This window comes from Pseudophryne corroboree, chromosome 3, assembly GCF_028390025.1.
Source record: "Pseudophryne corroboree isolate aPseCor3 chromosome 3, aPseCor3.hap2, whole genome shotgun sequence".
NCBI lineage: Eukaryota > Metazoa > Chordata > Amphibia > Anura > Myobatrachidae > Pseudophryne > Pseudophryne corroboree.
Genome location: NC_086446.1, coordinates 491,283,548 through 491,300,236, shown reverse-complemented (window position 1 = coordinate 491,300,236; position 16,689 = coordinate 491,283,548). Strand labels below are relative to the sequence as shown.

At 48.1% G+C, this 16,689-nt stretch overlaps 1 long non-coding RNA gene across 1 annotated transcript; it reads right to left on the bottom strand.

The window, feature by feature from the left end:
* Window positions 1-14,445: 14,445 nt before the first annotated feature.
* On the bottom strand, window positions 14,446-16,447 carry LOC135057932 (uncharacterized). The gene is made up of 4 exons (XR_010244470.1): window positions 16,241-16,447; window positions 15,601-15,631; window positions 14,993-15,036; window positions 14,446-14,507 (listed from the first exon to the last, which is right to left on the bottom strand). It is a non-coding gene; the product is annotated as an uncharacterized LOC135057932 (long non-coding RNA).
* Between the last annotated feature and the right edge of the window lie 242 nt (window positions 16,448-16,689).

Genomic DNA, 16,689 nt, shown 5'->3' with positions numbered 1-16,689 from the left:
GATAAAAGGTCACTCAGTGTAGAGGCCCCATGGTGACAGCGCTTCACATTGGCTTAATATCTAATGTGTAGCAAGTTGCTTGGCTAGAGGTGGCTGCGTGGCCTGATTGCTGGAGCCACCTATCCTCCACGTACAAGGTTACTCTAGGCTGCAGCCTCCAGAGATTATTACTGTAAGACACAACTGCTTGCTGCAGACTGGGGGTACATGCAAGCCACAGGATAGGCCCAATGCCCCTCTTACCATGGTGGGGGTCTTACACAGGTGGCACGTGCCCTACATGTAAAACCAGAGCCACCCTGTTCATCTGTCAGAACTTGGTGACTAACAGGAATTTCCTTCCCCATAAACTCCGGTCATTCTGGGTGATAAGTAATTCTCCATGACACTCTTATTCCTGGATCATTCACCATCACAAATACTGGGGTGCGGCAGAAGAGGGGGCGGAGGATGCTACATGTAAGAGCATCCGTGGTGGAACCCCAACCCAAGCTGAAATTATGCCACATATCAATAGGTGATGGGGAGAGGCAGTGTTACAAAGTAATGGAGGGGGAGGCAGTGTTACCAAGTAATGGAGGGGGAGGCAGTGGGTGACGGAGAGAGGCAGTGTTACCAAGTAATGGGTGGAGGAGGCAGGGGGTGACGGGGAGAGGCAGTATTACCGCATAATAGAGGGGGCGGACAAGGCTAACAGGCAGTGGGTGATGGGGTGAGGCAATGGGGCCCATCATGCTTTCTGCACTGGGCCATTCATCTAACATTGCTCAAAATGGTCAGTGGGCGGGAAGCTAGGGGATAACTCATTGCTGGCCTGGGCATCAGTGGGCCCTTTAGCCTCAGGGTGCCCGTTGCAATGAACCTGCTGCACCAATGGTAGTTCCGCCTCTGTGCCGGGCACACCCATGAGAAGCTTCTTGTGTGTGTTCGCAATTGTTGCCCATTTGCCACCTAGAAACACATGGAGAGAGATGACTGAGATGCTTACGTCTCTGAATCAACCGTAAATTTACAATGATGCATCCATTGTTATAGCATACACGAATCAGGCCCTGTAGTCATTGGCGGTGATTCAGACCTAGTATATTTGACCCAGTGCCAGTCAGTAATTTAAATACCGGCCGCCTTTTGGTGGGTATACTCACCCCACCTGGACTAAAGTATATGCAAGAAAGAATTCCACTTCGTGGAAAAAAGCGCTGTTATTTGAGCAATTTAATAATCAACATAATTAATTTAAATGTCCTAAATAAACAAGCAATTGCTATATATGAGCCGCTGATAGCTTATTAGTTGTAGAAAGCAAACGCTGCTTTTCTATTAGCCAACAGGATATGCAGTAGATCACCTTGTGAGATTTAAAAAGGTGAAGTCCTCCCGACCGCTGGTGCTAAATCCTTTAAACGCGGTCTTGTCCAGAGGGAATAGAAATGAAGACAACCATGGTATAAAGTTCCATCTCCTTGGTCAGTAGGACGCTTTTGTGTAAGACGTGTCAGGAATGCAGTGACACACTTACCGCTCCCTGCAGCGCACTACTGCAGGGAGGACTTATGGGGACATGTACTAAGCAGTGATAAAAGTGGAGAAGTGAGCCAGTGGAGAAGTGGCCATTGGCAACCAATCAGCTTTGGCGTAACATTTAGAATTTGCATACTATAAATGTACTGTATACAGAAGAGCAGCCGATTGGTTGCCATGGGCAACTTCTCCACTGGCTCACTTCTCCACTTTTATCACTGCTGTCCTTAGTACATGTCCCCCTTAATTTACTATCGACACTGTGGACGGGTAAAGTGCCCCTGTACCTTTATAAATCTCACAAGGTGACCTATATCCTGTTGGCTAATAGAAGAGCAGCGTTTGCTTTCTACAACTAATAAGCTATCAGCGGCTCATTTATAGACCTGATCGATGCTGTTCATTTTCACACAGTGGGCGATTAGGTCCTAATTGCGCATGCATCACCAGTCAGCGTTGGGGTGGTGCGAAAAATCAGATCGGACAGGAGTTTGCAAGGTGATTGACAGGAGGAGGCTATTTGTGGGTGGCAACTGACCCTTTACAGGGAGTGTCCGGAAAAACGCAGGTGTGTCCAAGCATTTTCAGGGAGGGTGTGTGACGTCAGCTCCGGCCCCGATCAGCCTCTTCACATCGCACTGGAGGAGTAAGTCCTGTGCTGCGCAGAGACTGCACAAAGTGCATACATATGGGATCGCACAATTGCACGGCTAATTTAACCCCCCCTTGAGGTGGCGACTATCCGAACATAGAACAGAAAACTTTGCAGCCCAGAGATTTGGTCTTAATCAGCCCCATTGTACCTTATCATGTTGAAGCTATTGTTCTCTGGAATCAAGATAGATCAGCATTAGATGCTAAATCTACTAACTTTGTCTATTGTGGACAGGGCCGGTTCTAATGCTTCCAGCGCCCCGGGTGGGCAAAAGGGGCATGGCTTTATACAGGGGGTGTGGTCAGTTACGCCCCCTGTACAGTAGTGAAATGATGTGCGGTGCGCAATGACGTCATCGCGCACCGCACATCAAAGGTCCTCTCCACGAAGGGAAACCAGACGCTACGCGTCTAGTTCCCTTCACAGCGGGGAGCAGCGGGGGGGGGGGGGCACAGCAGCAGCGGATCTTGCCATGGTGCGGCGCCTTCCGGATGGCGCCGGCGCCCTCCGGAAGGCGGCGCCCTGGGCAAAAGTCCTGCAAGATCTGCTACTGATTGTGGATTACACATACATGCATGCAGGGCTGTAGAGAGCTGGGTGGGGCACAGGAAAATTTTGGGGTGGGGCCTAACCATGTGAGGCAGGGTAAAAAAAAGAATAGGGGGCGGGGCATTCAGTGTGATTGTTGCCCTTCCCACTTCTGACACACACAAAGACACAGCAGCGTGTGTGGGGCCGAGGTGAGAGACTGCTGCTGCTCACAGGTAAGGGGGTGGGTCGGCGTAGTGTGTACATCGGAAATGGTATTTCTCAGGATTGTTTCATCCATCAGAAAAAATTAAATAAAATCGGGGATTCTTTCTCTACGCTGTCAGGTGTGTCCCTAGCTGTACTCATTCCATCTGTGTACAGCTTGGCAGCACATACTGTATAGGAATCTAAACTGGACAGATCTGATCATTTCTCCGTCAGGCTAAAAATTTGCCCGCATCGGCACACCCACAACGGCACACCTGTTCCAGACGGTCCCAGCCCCCTAGTTGTACCCAGTGCTGACTGTGGTGGTCATTCCGAGTTGGTCACTCGCTAGCAGTTTTTAGCAGCCGTGCAATCGCTATGCCGCCGCCCACTGGGTGTGTATTTTAGCTTAGCAGAAGTGCAAACGAAAGGATCGCAGAGCGGCTACAAAATAATTTTGTGCAGTTTCAGAGTAGCTTCAGACCTACTCAGCGCTTCAGACCGTTCAGTTTCTGATTTGACATCACAAACACGCCCTGCGTTCGCCCAGCCACGCCTGCATTTTTCCTGGCACACCTGCGTTTTTATGAACGCTCCCTGAAAATAGTCAGCTGACACCCAGAAACGCCCTCTTCATGTCACTCACTCTGCGACTGCCTGTGCGACTGAAAAGCAGCGCTAGACCCTGTGTGAAACTACATCGTTTGTTGTAATAGTACGCGGCACATGCGCAATGCGCCGCATACGCATGCGCAGAAGTGCCGATTTTTTGCCACAGCGAACGAATGCAGCTAGTGAACAACTCAGAATGACCACCTATGTGAACACCATGGCCAGTATTTACAAAAAAAAGCCGAGTTTGGACGATTTTTTTTTTTTTTTTCTAAGTCCCAATCCGGGAATTCACTAAGCACCAATCTCGACAGTGTTTGGACTATTCGTAATGGTTTGAATGACAACGTTCAGAAATACGAATGAATAGACCATCGGTCAAACGCGGCTGTTATTTCATAGAATACGGGCATTCACTATTCATTCGTATTTGTGTGTTAGTTTCTGAGTGCTCAAGTGCGGGTCTGTTTTTTTTCGATTCGTTAAAAAAAGCAGCAATAAAATAGACCTGCTTTTTCCAGTCGAGTTTGGATAACCATGCACAGATCAGTGAGATCTGTGCATGGTTATCTATGGGAAAGGGTCTGTTTAGTGTAAAATCTGAAAAAAAAATTGCGTGGGGTCCCCCCTCCTAAGCATAACCAGCCTCGGGCTCTTTGAGCCGGTCATGGTTGAAAAAATATGGGGGGAAAAATGACAGGGGTTCCCCCATATTTCATCAACCAGCACCGGGCTCTGCGCCTGGTCCTGGTTCCAAAAATACGGGGGACAAAAAGCGTAGGGGTCCCCCGTATTTTTGAAACCAGCACCGGGCTCCACTAGCTGGGGAGATAATGCCACAGCCGGGGGACACTTTGATATCGGTCCCTGCCATTAAAACACCAACTAGTCACCCTGGCCGGGGTACCCTGGAGGAGTGGGGACCCCTTCAATCAAGGGGTCCCCCCCCTCCAGCCACCCAAGGGCCAGGGGTGAAGCCCGAGGCTGTCCCCCCCATCCAAGGGCAGCGGATGGGGGGCTGATAGCCTTGTTTACAAAATGTGAATATTGTTTTTAGTAGCAGTACTACAAGTCCCAGCAAGCCTCCCCTGCAAGCTGGTACTTGGAGAACCACAAGTACCAGCATGCGGCGGAAAACCGGGCCCGCTGGTACCTGTAGTACTACTACTAAAAAAATACCCCAATAAAAACAGGACACACACACTATGACAGTACAACTTTATTACATACATGCACACCAACATACACACATACTTACCTATGTTCCCACGAGGCTCGGTCCTCTTCTCCATGTAGAATCCTAGGGGTACCTGTGAAAAAAATTATACTCACATAATCCAGTGTACCTTCTGTTCTTTGTATAATCCACGTACTTGGCAAAATAATAAAACGGAAACCCGACCACGCACTGAAAGGGGTCCCAGTTTAACAAACCAAGCACTTTAACGACAGGGACTACAACTTTTGTGGCTGAAATGCTTGATTTATTTGCTTATATGTTATGGATACATAGTGGGGTATGGCCTGCTGAGTCAGGAGAGGAGGGCTAGGGATAGGCTGCGGGTAGGGTGGGTTAGGGTTCCAATACTTAAATCCAACTGGATTTTGAATGTCAGGATATCGCTGCTGGGATTCTGACCGGTCAGCACACTGAATTCCGGTACATCATACCCAACACGTCGATAAGTCATATGCACAGTATGTTTTGTAGCTTTTTCTGTACTGCACATGTGATTGATGTGAAGACCTACCTCGCAGAACTGTGCAAGAAAAGTCTGGATGGCGTTGAGACATCTAAATATACAAAACGCTATTTTGAGATGGTGTTATGGTTTTGTTTTTTAACTGCAAAAAAAAGTTACAGCCCTTTTTCATGCAGAAATACCAACATTGCAGACTAAGGGGTACATTTACTAAGCAGTGATAAGAGCAGAGAAGTGAGCCAGTGGAGAAGTGCCCATGGCAACCAATCAGCACTGATGTAACATCTATAATTTGCATACCATAAAATGATACAGAGCTGCTGATTGGTTGATGGGGACATTTCTCCACTGGCTCACTTCTCTGCTCTCATCACTGCTTAGTAAATGTACCCCTAAGGCGGTAATTCAGATCTGATCTCTGCTGTGCGTTTTCGCACAGCGGGCGATCAGATCCAAACTGCGCATGCATATACACTGCAATGTGCATGCGCGTTGGACAGCTACAATAGGCATCGCCGGACAGCGACGGGATTGTGCGAAGGATCCATTTGTATGGGCGTTCGCAAGGGGATTGACAGGAAGAAGCCGTTTGTGGGTGGCAACTGACCGTTTTCAGGGAGTGTCCAGAAAAACACAGGTCAAGCATTTCAGGGAGGGTGTCTGACGTCAGCAGGATTCCATCGAACTGGAACACTAAGTCCTGGGCTGCGCAGAGACTGCACAAACTGATTTTTAGCAGCTCAGCCACACATAGGAACGCACACTTGCACAAAGAAAAAACACTCCCCCTGCAGGCGGCGAAAAATGCAGCCCAGTGATCAGATCATCTGAATGGCCTTCTAGGTCTGTACCTTGATGTGTGCCAGGCAGACCATCCAAGCATGTACAACACCTGTCTCTATACCCGCTGGAGTCTGTAGATGCTCAGTTTCTGACAGTCGGGCTGCGTACAGAACATTAAATGAATACAAAAATCAGTATAAATCTTCCTGTGACATCGAGACCCAGGCTGATGCCACCAGCAACGCAGGGCCGTGCAGTCAGGGGAGGCAGGTCCCCTGTGATTAATTATTAAAATCATACAAAGAAGATACTTATGACACATAGTCTGTGTCATAAGTATCTTCTTTATTTAATTCTAATAATTTGATGCATTTAAATGACTTTGGGAGGCACTGATAGCAGTGCCTCCCGTGGATAATGGGAACGGAACAGAGCGGGGGGCGGGGCCAAACACTGGGCTGTAAAAGCCCATTGAAATAAAGCAGGAAAGCGGCACTGAAACAAGTGCCTGTTATGCACACCAGTGCCTGCAGGAAAGTACTGGTGTCAGAACTGTTATGCACTCCAGTGTCTGCAGGAATGTACTGGTGTTTGAACTGTTATGCAAAACAAATGGACTCACAGACAAACTGGGGAATATGACATAACGTACACAGAAGGTAATAGGGTAACAAAATACACACAAAGTGAACAGAGAAGCCCAGAGGCTAAGGAACTGGGTATCTCCCTTGTATTAGAACTGCACAGATGGAAAAAGCAAGATGTTGTGTTTTAATACGTAGAGAACCCGAAATGCTGTTGCTAAGGGCAACAGCAAAACCCTAAAGGGTTACCAACGGGTGTGGCAGTAAACTCCTTGGTCAGAGATGGAATGATAGACACAAGGAGAGTCTCCACAATCCTATTTCTCACTTGCAGTGCACAGGTTTTAGCTTACTGCCACTAAACTGACCCCTGACACCTAGCACAGTGAGACAGGATTAGACAGGCAAGTCTTAGAATACAGCCGCAAACTTGCTAAGTTCACAGAGTAGTAACAGAACCCCAGCAAGCTAAACGACTGACTCCAGTCTTACTGCTAGGTCTGGATTGGCAGAGTGTAATACCAAATCCCCAGGCCTATTTGCAGTAAGCAACAAACAAATACAAAGCTACACAGTACTGGCTAACTTTCATGAACTGACAAACCAACAAAGATTCAGCAGCATCTGCTTACCCTGAAAAGAGGCCTTATAAAGCAGGTGCTGTCCACGCCCCACTCAGACCTCACAGACTGTGAGCACAAAAACCAGCACCGGATCCCCTGCCGTGCACAGAGCCTATAACCACTGCACAGCAAAAGACCCGAACCGGAGTATCAGCTGCGCTCAGGTTACTCCACTAGCAATTGTCTCCCGGTTGCCATGACGACGTGGCAGCACAGGGCAGGAGACCCTAACAGTACCCCCCCTCTGACGAGGGGTCAAAGAACCCCTACCACCGGGTTTATCGGGGAACTGCGAGAAGAAAGAGCGTATCAGTCTGGGGGCATGAAGATCACAACTGCGCACCCACGACCGCTCCTCCGGGCCATACCCCTTCCAGTGCACCAAAAATGACAGCCGACCCCGAACCACCTTGGAGTCAAGAATCCTTTCAACAACAAACTCCCTCTGGCCACGTATCAGAAGAGGGGAAGGTCTTCCACTGGAAGAAGGATTACTAATCGCCCGTTTTAAAAGGGAACAATGAAATGTTTTATTGATACCCAAAGAACGGGGCAGATCTAACTGAAATGCCACCGGATTGATAACCCTGGTGATCTTATAAGGGCCGATGAACCGGGGCCCTAACTTATGAGATGGCTGTCTCAACTTCAAATTCTTGGTAGACAACCAGACGAAGTCTCCTAATTTGAAGCTGCAGGGTCTTTTCCGCTTATCAAAAACCCTTTTGGTCACTAATGACACAGACACAAGGGCTTTCTTCACTTTCCGCCAAATACCTCTAAGGACCGAAACCACAGAGGAACCAGCAGGCGTGGAGTCCAGGGGGTCAAAAGAATTGGCCTTAGGATGATGCCCATACACACAAAGGAAGGGAGAGATCCCTGTAGCAGAGTGAGCCGCGTTGTTATAGGCAAACTCCGCCATGGACAGATGAGCAACCCAGTCAGTCTGACACTTGGAGACATAACACCTGAGGAACTGCTCCAAGGACTGGTTCACCCTTTCAGTCTGCCCATTAGACTGCGGATGGTAGCCTGACGACAAGCTGACAGAAATCTAGAGATCGGAACAAAATGCCCTCCAGAATTTGGCCACAAACTGGGATCCGCGGTCAGAGACCACATCAAGTGGCAACCCGTGGAGACGCACAACATGCAGCATAAATAATTCAGACAGGCGTCTGGCCGATGGCAGCCCAACCAGTGGAACGAAGTGCGCCATCTTCGAAAACCTGTCAACGACAACCCAGATGGCTGTCATCCCCGAGGATTTGGGCAAGTCCACCACAAAATCCATTGAAATGTGGGTCCATGGCTTAGATGGGATAGAGAGTGGATGTAATGGGCCAACAGGAACCCCTCTAGGAGTCTTATTTCGGGCACAGATGTCACATGCCCGAACCCACTGATCCACATCCTTAGCCACCGAGGGCCACCACACCGCCCTAGATAGCAACTCCCGAGTTCTGGCAATACCCGGGTGACCTGCCGACTTCTTGGCATGGAATTCCAGGAACACTCGCTGTCTTAACCTAGGAGGCACAAACAAAAGACCTACCGGAAGGTCTGGAGGAGCCTGCTCCTGTGCTCTAAGGACTAATGATAAGAGGTCCTGGGTAATGCCCACTTTAATACATGATGGGGAAACAATGGGCAACGGCTCCTCGGTGGTCTCCTGGATTGGAGCAAAACTCAGCGAGAGCGCATCAGCCTTGATGTTTTTTGACCCAGGGCGATATGTTATCAAAAAATTAAAGCGAGCAAAAAACAAAGCCCATCGTGCCTGCCTGGCATTGAGACGCTTCGCTGACTCTAAATATGCCAGATTCTTATGGTCAGTGAGAATTGAGACCACAAACTTAGCCCCCTCAAGCCAGTGTCTCCACTCCTCCAGTGCATCCTTAATAGCCAACAATTCCCGGTTACCCACGTCATAATTCATCTCGGCAGGCGAAAATTTACGGGAAAAGTAAGCACAGGGATGAAGGCGATTATCAGACACTCCCATCTGAGAAAGCACTGCCCCAATACCCATCTCAGAGGCATCCACCTCCACCACAAAAGGACGCTCTGGATCTGGGTGTCGCAGCACCTTGGCCGAAACAAATGCCCTTTTGAGACGGGCAAAAGCCGCTTTAGCCTCACAAGACCAGTAAGCAACATCCGCCCCTTTCTTAGTGAGTGCCACCAAGGGCGCCACTATAGACGAAAATCCAGCGATAAATCGTCTATAAAAATTTGCAAAGCCCAGGAAACGCTGAAGCGCCTTCAAACTAGTGGGCTGCACCCAATCCAGGACTGCCTGTACCTTGGAACCCTCCATTTGGAAACCTTCTGGGGAGATAATATATCCTAGAAATGCGATTTGCTGAACTTCAAATTTGCACTTCTCCAGCTTCGCCCCAAGCCGGTGGTCTCTGAGTTTCTGGAGGACTAAGCGTACATGCTTCCGATGTTCCTCCAGGGAATGGGAGAAGATTAGGATGTCATCTAAGTATACAACTAAGAATCTATCCAAATATTCCCTGAGCACATCATTCATGAAATCCTGGAAGACTGCCGGGGCATTACAGAGCCCAAAAGGCATCACCAAATATTCATAATGCCCTGAGTGGGTATTAAAGGCAGTCTTCCATTCATCCCCCTCTCTTATTCGGATTAGATTGTACGCACCGCGTAGGTCAATCTTAGAAAAAATGGTGGCAGTACGAAGCTGGTCAAACAAGACCGAAATGAGAGGCAGTGGGTATGAGTTTTTAATCGTGATACGGTTCAATTCCCTGAAGTCGATGCAGGGTCGCAACGAACCGTCCTTTTTACCCACGAAGAAGAACCCCGACCCAACTGGAGACTGTGAAGGTCTGATAAATCCCTTAGCCAAGTTCTCCTGAATGTACTCTGCCATAGCCTGAGTCTCAGGACGTGACAGGGAGTACAACCTGCTCTTGGGAAGCTTAGCATTTGGCAACAAATCAATGGCACAGTCATAGGGGCGATGGGGAGGTAGTACCTCTGCAACTTTTTTGGAGAACACGTCCGCAAAATCTGCATAACACCCTGGCAATCCTGGCAAACTTAGCTGCGAGAGCCTGACTGGAAGGCTCAAGCAACTCCTGAAACAATCAGTACCCCAACTAAGAATCTCCCCAGAGACCCAGTCAAATTGAGGATTGTGGGCCCTTAACCAGGGTAAACCCAACACCAATGGGGCAAAAGTACAGACAGTCACATAAAAGGACAATTTTTCAGAGTGTGTGGCTCCAATAAACAAAGAAATCTGGCTAGTGCAAGAGGTAATTTTACCTTGGGATAATGGTTCCCCGTTTAACCCACAAATCTCAATTTCCGATGCCAAGGGTACTAAGGGAACAGAGTGTTTCAGGGCGAATTGGCGGTCCATAAAAACCCCGTCGGCCCCACTGTCCACAAAGGCCTCAGTCTTGACAGTTTGACCGAGGATCTTCAAGGTCACCGGAATGATAAAAGTCTTCTTGGGAAATTCTGACTTCTGGCCTGACAGGATATTTCCCATCACCCTCAGGCCCTGAAGTTTTCCGGCTTTTCTGGGCATGATACTACCACATGACCTTTATTCCCACAGTACAAACACAACCCCTGCTGTCTCCTCCGCGTCTTCTCACGCGAGGAGAGGCGGGTAGCCCCAATCTGCATAGGCTCCTCAGAAAATTCCTCAGAGTCTGAGGTTCCCTTGGGAAGGAAGGAAATCTCAGTCTCCCTTTCAAGCCTTCGCTCTCTCTGCCGTCTATCCACCCGGATGGATAACTGCATGAGCTGATCCAAGCTATCAGGCAAGGGATATTGTACCAGTTGGTCCTTTATCTGGTTAGAAAGACCTCTTCGGTACTGGTGTCTCAGGGCTGGGTCATTCCACTGGGTATCATGGGCCAACCTCCGAAACTCCGTACAGTAAACCTCAACTGGCCTTCGCCCTTGCTTAAGGATCGAAATCTGAGCCTCGGCTGAGGCCGTCTTGTCAGGGTCATCATACAACATGCCCAGTGCCGTAAAAAAAGCATCAACACTTTTAAGCGACGGACAGTCAGGCTGCAACCCATATGCCCAGACCTGTGGGTCTCCTTGTAGCAAGGAAATCACTATGCCCACCCGCTGAATCTCCGACCCAGAAGACTGAGGCCTAAGCCGGAAGTATAGCTTGCAGCTCTCCTTGAAACAAAAGAACTGCGAGCGATCTCCAGAAAAACGATCCGGGAGATTTACTTTCGGCTCCTTAACCCCTGCAGGTGCTGCTGCTGCGGGAGCTCCGCCAGCAGCCTGGGAGGTGTGCATTTTAATGGACAAATCATTAAATTGTCGAGTCAGGACCTGCACCTGATCGACCACCTGTTGCAACGTATTTTGAGGGGTATGCTCCATATTCCCACAAAATTTCAACAGGAGTATTAGGCTGCTGAATATGTTATGCACACCAGTGCCTGCAGGAAAGTACTGGTGTCAGAACTGTTATGCACTCCAGTGTCTGCATGAATGTACTGGTGTTTGAACTGTTATGCAAAACAAATGGACTCACAGACAAACTGGGGAATATGACATAACGTACACAGAAGGTAATAGGGTAACAAAATACACACAAAGTGAACAGAGAAGCCCAGAGGCTAAGGAACTGGGTATCTCCCTTGTATTAGAACTGCACAGATGGAAAAAGCAAGATGTTGTGTTTTAATACGTAGAGAACCCGAAATGCTGTTGCTAAGGGCAACAGCAAAACCCTAAAGGGTTACCAACGGGTGTGGCAGTAAACTCCTTGGTCAGAGATGGAATGATAGACACAAGGAGAGTCTCCACAATCCTATTTCTCACTTGCAGTGCACAGGTTTTAGCTTACTGCCACTAAACTGACCCCTGACACCTAGCACAGTGAGACAGGATTAGACAGGCAAGTCTTAGAATACAGCCGCAAACTTGCTAAGTTCACAGAGTAGTAACAGAACCCCAGCAAGCTAAACGACTGACTCCAGTCTTACTGCTAGGTCTGGATTGGCAGAGTGTAATACCAAATCCCCAGGCCTATTTGCAGTAAGCAACAAACAAATACAAAGCTACACAGTACTGGCTAACTTTCATGAACTGACAAACCAACAAAGATTCAGCAGCATCTGCTTACCCTGAAAAGAGGCCTTATAAAGCAGGTGCTGTCCACGCCCCACTCAGACCTCACAGACTGTGAGCACAAAAACCAGCACCGGATCCCCTGCCGTGCACAGAGCCTATAACCACTGCACAGCAAAAGACCCGAACCGGAGTATCAGCTGCGCTCAGGTTACTCCACTAGCACTTGTCTCCCGGTTGCCATGACGACGTGGCAGCACAGGGCAGGAGACCCTAACAGTGCCTCGCTGACAGGGACACCACCCCCATGTCAGCGAGGCACCTGTGATGATCCGCTGTCCAATCACCAACACGACGCTGGAGGGGGAAGAGGCGGCGGGACCCGGCGGCTGTGACTGCCGTTGGAGCGACGAAGCCCTGTCTGTGAGTGAACCGTGTGCCCGGGATCTCTTTATCTCTCTTTCTCTCTCTCTCTCTCCTCTCTCTCTCTCTCTCTTACAGGAACCACCTATTGGATTCTACTGGACAAGTGGACGACGTGACCGGCGCGTGGGATGTAGGTAAGTATGTGTGAGTGTGTAAGTGTGTTTTTAATAAACTTTTATGTGTTTTTATTTGGGTATTTTTTTTGTTGTAGAACTACAGGTACCAGTGGGCCCGTTATTTCCCCGCATGCTGGTACTTGAGGTTCTCCAAGTACCAGCAAGCGGGGGAGGCTTGCTGGGCCTTGTAGTTCCACAACAAAAACAATACTCTTTTTTTTACACACCTAGGGGTGCTGGGGACAGCCTCGGGCTTCACCCCTGGCCCTTGGGTGCCTGGAGGGGGGGACCCCTTCATTTAAGGGGTCCCCACACCTCCAGGGAACCCCGGCCATGGGTGACTAGTTGAGGGGGTAATGCCACGGCCGCAGGGACCTACGTAAATGTGTCCCCCGGCTGTGGCATTATGTCCCTGGCTAGTGGAGCCCGGTGCTGGTTTCAAAAATACGGGGGACCCCTACGTCTTTTGTCCCCCATATTTTTTGGAACCAGGACCGGACTAAGAGCCCGGTGCTGGTTGTCTAAATACGGGGGATCCCCTGTCCAATTTTTCCCCAGTATTTAAACAACCAGGACCGGCTCAAAGAGCCCGAGGCTGGTTACACTTAGGAGGGGGGACCTCACGCATTTTTTTTTTAACCCATTCAGACCCTTTTCCATTAAGTTAATGGAAGCCCTGGACAACAAAATTGCATTCATGTCCTCCTCCCACTCCCTTCCCAGTCCCAAAAACTATTTTTTTTTCTATAAAAATGTACAATATATCACAAGTATGATGAGCAGGCAGGCAGCGGGCATTGGCGGCATCGGACTGAGATGCAAATTAGTGGTGGAGGGCTGGGTCAGTTGATGGTGGGTGAGTTTGTAAGCCATTGGCGGTGGCACAGGGCATCAACTCAGGGTCAGTAGCGGGCATTTACTCGGCGGCGGTAGGGGTCATCGGCAGATTCGGTGGACATTATGGCTGTAGTGCCTCACCAGCCACTGACCTCACCGCACGCCACTGCAGCAACGTTAGGAAGCCTTTTACATGGATAACATTTATGCTGTATAGCTTTGGTCCCTGGCGACTATGGTAATTATGGCACGGAGACTCTTGGTACCATTGATGGATAACCTCAATGGTTTAAAACCACCTGTAAGGGGAACATCAATGGTTTTACCTACCAATGGTCACCTCTGCAACAGTGTTCAATTAGCTGCGGGCAAATCAGAGCCCAAGGGTGGGGCTTCATGGGTGTCTGAGGTGGAGCTAAGCTCTGTGTCCTGACACTTGGGAGGGGGGGACAAAAACAGTCGGTAGCTCTGTACCATCAATGGTAAAAGTATTCACCATTCGTCATACACCATCGATGATTTCAAATCATTGATAGTCGATGGCCATCCCTAGGCTGAGCCTCCCTGCCGGTTATAGTGTCTTTGCCCTGCATAGAAGCTGCTCTGCCCGTGTTCCTGCTCTCACTGCTGTGTCTCTCTTAGATTCCACCATGTATTCTTGCCCGTCAGCAGTAACTTACTATACCTCAGTACCCGTCAGCTCTGCCTCCCAGATTCCAGCCTGTGTTGTTACTGGTTAGAATCCACCTCATATACACGTATTTCAACATTCTCAGCAAAAGACACTGTTTTCTTTCTTTTTCCTTCTTTCTTCTCTTTCCCTGAGTGATGTAAAGTAGAAATAGTTAGGAAGGGGTAATAAGCTGCTCACAGTAGTCCCCATGGGGGTAATTATAGTGGGTGCAATGGTGCCATTGCTATGGGGCCCAGGGCTTAGGGGGCCCTGAACCCAGCTCAGATAGTTGTCTACCAAGTTCTTGAAATTGCCGGGTAAGAAATTGGGTTTTGCCAATAGCCTGGGCATGAAAAGGTGGACTCATCAGTGGCACTTCTATGGGGCATAACATGAACTAGGTCACTACTAAGGGGCAATTAATACAATAGGGCACTATTACTGTATATTGCATACATTGAACTAAGGCAATATTATGGGGCATAAAATGAACAACCACTGCGGAGAGAGGTGTCCCTCTAGAGGCCAAGGGGAGGGGCCCCTTCATAATGTAGCTGTGGGGCCCACAAAGTTCTGGTTACACCCCTGGTGGTCACCCGTTATTGAGTAGATCTTATATCTAGTTACTCTTACCAGATGTTTTGGCCCCCGCGCTCACTCTTGTGCGTTTCTTGTAACTGCAAAAAAAAGAAAAAAAGGTCAGTTACAGATGATAATTAGCAAGTAATGGGGACTGAAACTGCGGCACGTCATCAGGGTGTGTGATGTCACAGAGCAGTATTCCATGGTACAGTACAGGGCAGGATATGGTAGTACAGTACAGAAGCAGAGGTAGCTCAGTATATTGCAGTGTAACACAGATGTACCTTAGTGTGTCTGTATGTGCACTTGTGTGTTAGGGAACTTAGAGTGTGAGCTCCAGTGGGACAGGGAGAAATATTCTCTGTACAGCACCGTGTAAACCTGTGGTGCTATATACATAAGCAATAGTAATTACATATAGTGTATTATACAGAGTTGGAGGTAACACTGTCTGCCCTCCGCTGGGAATAGAGCCGGGAGAGATCCTATGGACACAGTCCTACTACACCTAATGCTAAATCTGCTCCTGGTAAAGGCTGGGACACATACACCGAGCCTCCGACTAGATACTTCTGTTACCACTGGATAATAGTAATAATAATATTGTAATACAGTCTAGTAACCTGTAACACCATCTGTAGATAATCTTAGTAACTTACTAGGTAGACGCCCCGAGTTTCCCGTTGTTTCCTGTGTAAGAAAGAAACACATCTGGTTAGTACATACATTATATTACATCCATGTTACACGTATCAAAAATGACAGAAAGCTATTTTTCCAGTAAAATAAGTGCTCTCATTAAAGTTGGGGTACATAAAAATGGGTATAAGTATACATTTGGGTCATTTTAGGGGACGTTAAAAAAAGCGGAAATGGACCGATTACTCCCACCTGTGAGTCTAAAATCACTTGTCCCACTCATAAAACAACCCGATATACCTGTCCCATACCTTGTACCCCAATTTTCATCACTTTGCATTTTTTGACCCCAAAAATGAAATGTCATTATTGGCTAATTAAAAATAACTAAAACTTTAAGTGCCTAATTAGTTATTACTTATACCCTGCTCAGAGATGGTGAAGAGAAATCCGCGATAAACCCTATGGAGACTTATCAGCGATAACTTATCACCGGTAATAGGATACCGAATTATCACATTTGCGATAATTTATCATGAAATTGCGATATTGCGGATAATAGGATCCCCCTTTGTGATAACAGCACAGAAGATAATGCAGTGTGTCCTGTAAATCCTACAGATCACCGGCTTAATAACAGTAACTGAAGTCTCCGTTTACCTTTCTCCATGGTGTTCTATCCGCTGTGTTGCACAGATGTTATCACGTCAAGATATTATCACTGGAATGGCAGTAACTGCTAAAGCCCCTGCTATTACCCCAGCCAAAGCTCTATTATGATGCGTCTGTGATGTCATAATGCAGCTAGGACTGGGCTGTGACTATTGGGATCAGTAAACTATAATAATGTATCAATGTAATTATAATGAAGAATTGCTATTGGAGAAATGTAATTAGTAACGGGTCACCCTTTCTTTATATATGGAGAGAGAATTGACTGCATGGGAAAGGAATGAGTTAAACATCTGGTGAGGGGTGGACCTAGCTGTGAGGAAAGTACAGCCTTTTGAAGGGGAGGGTTTGATATATATAGGGAAGGCTAGGCCATTTTTGCTCTCTCTTGTGGTGAATTGCCTTTGAGTGGGTGAGTGCTGCAGTGCAGAATTTCC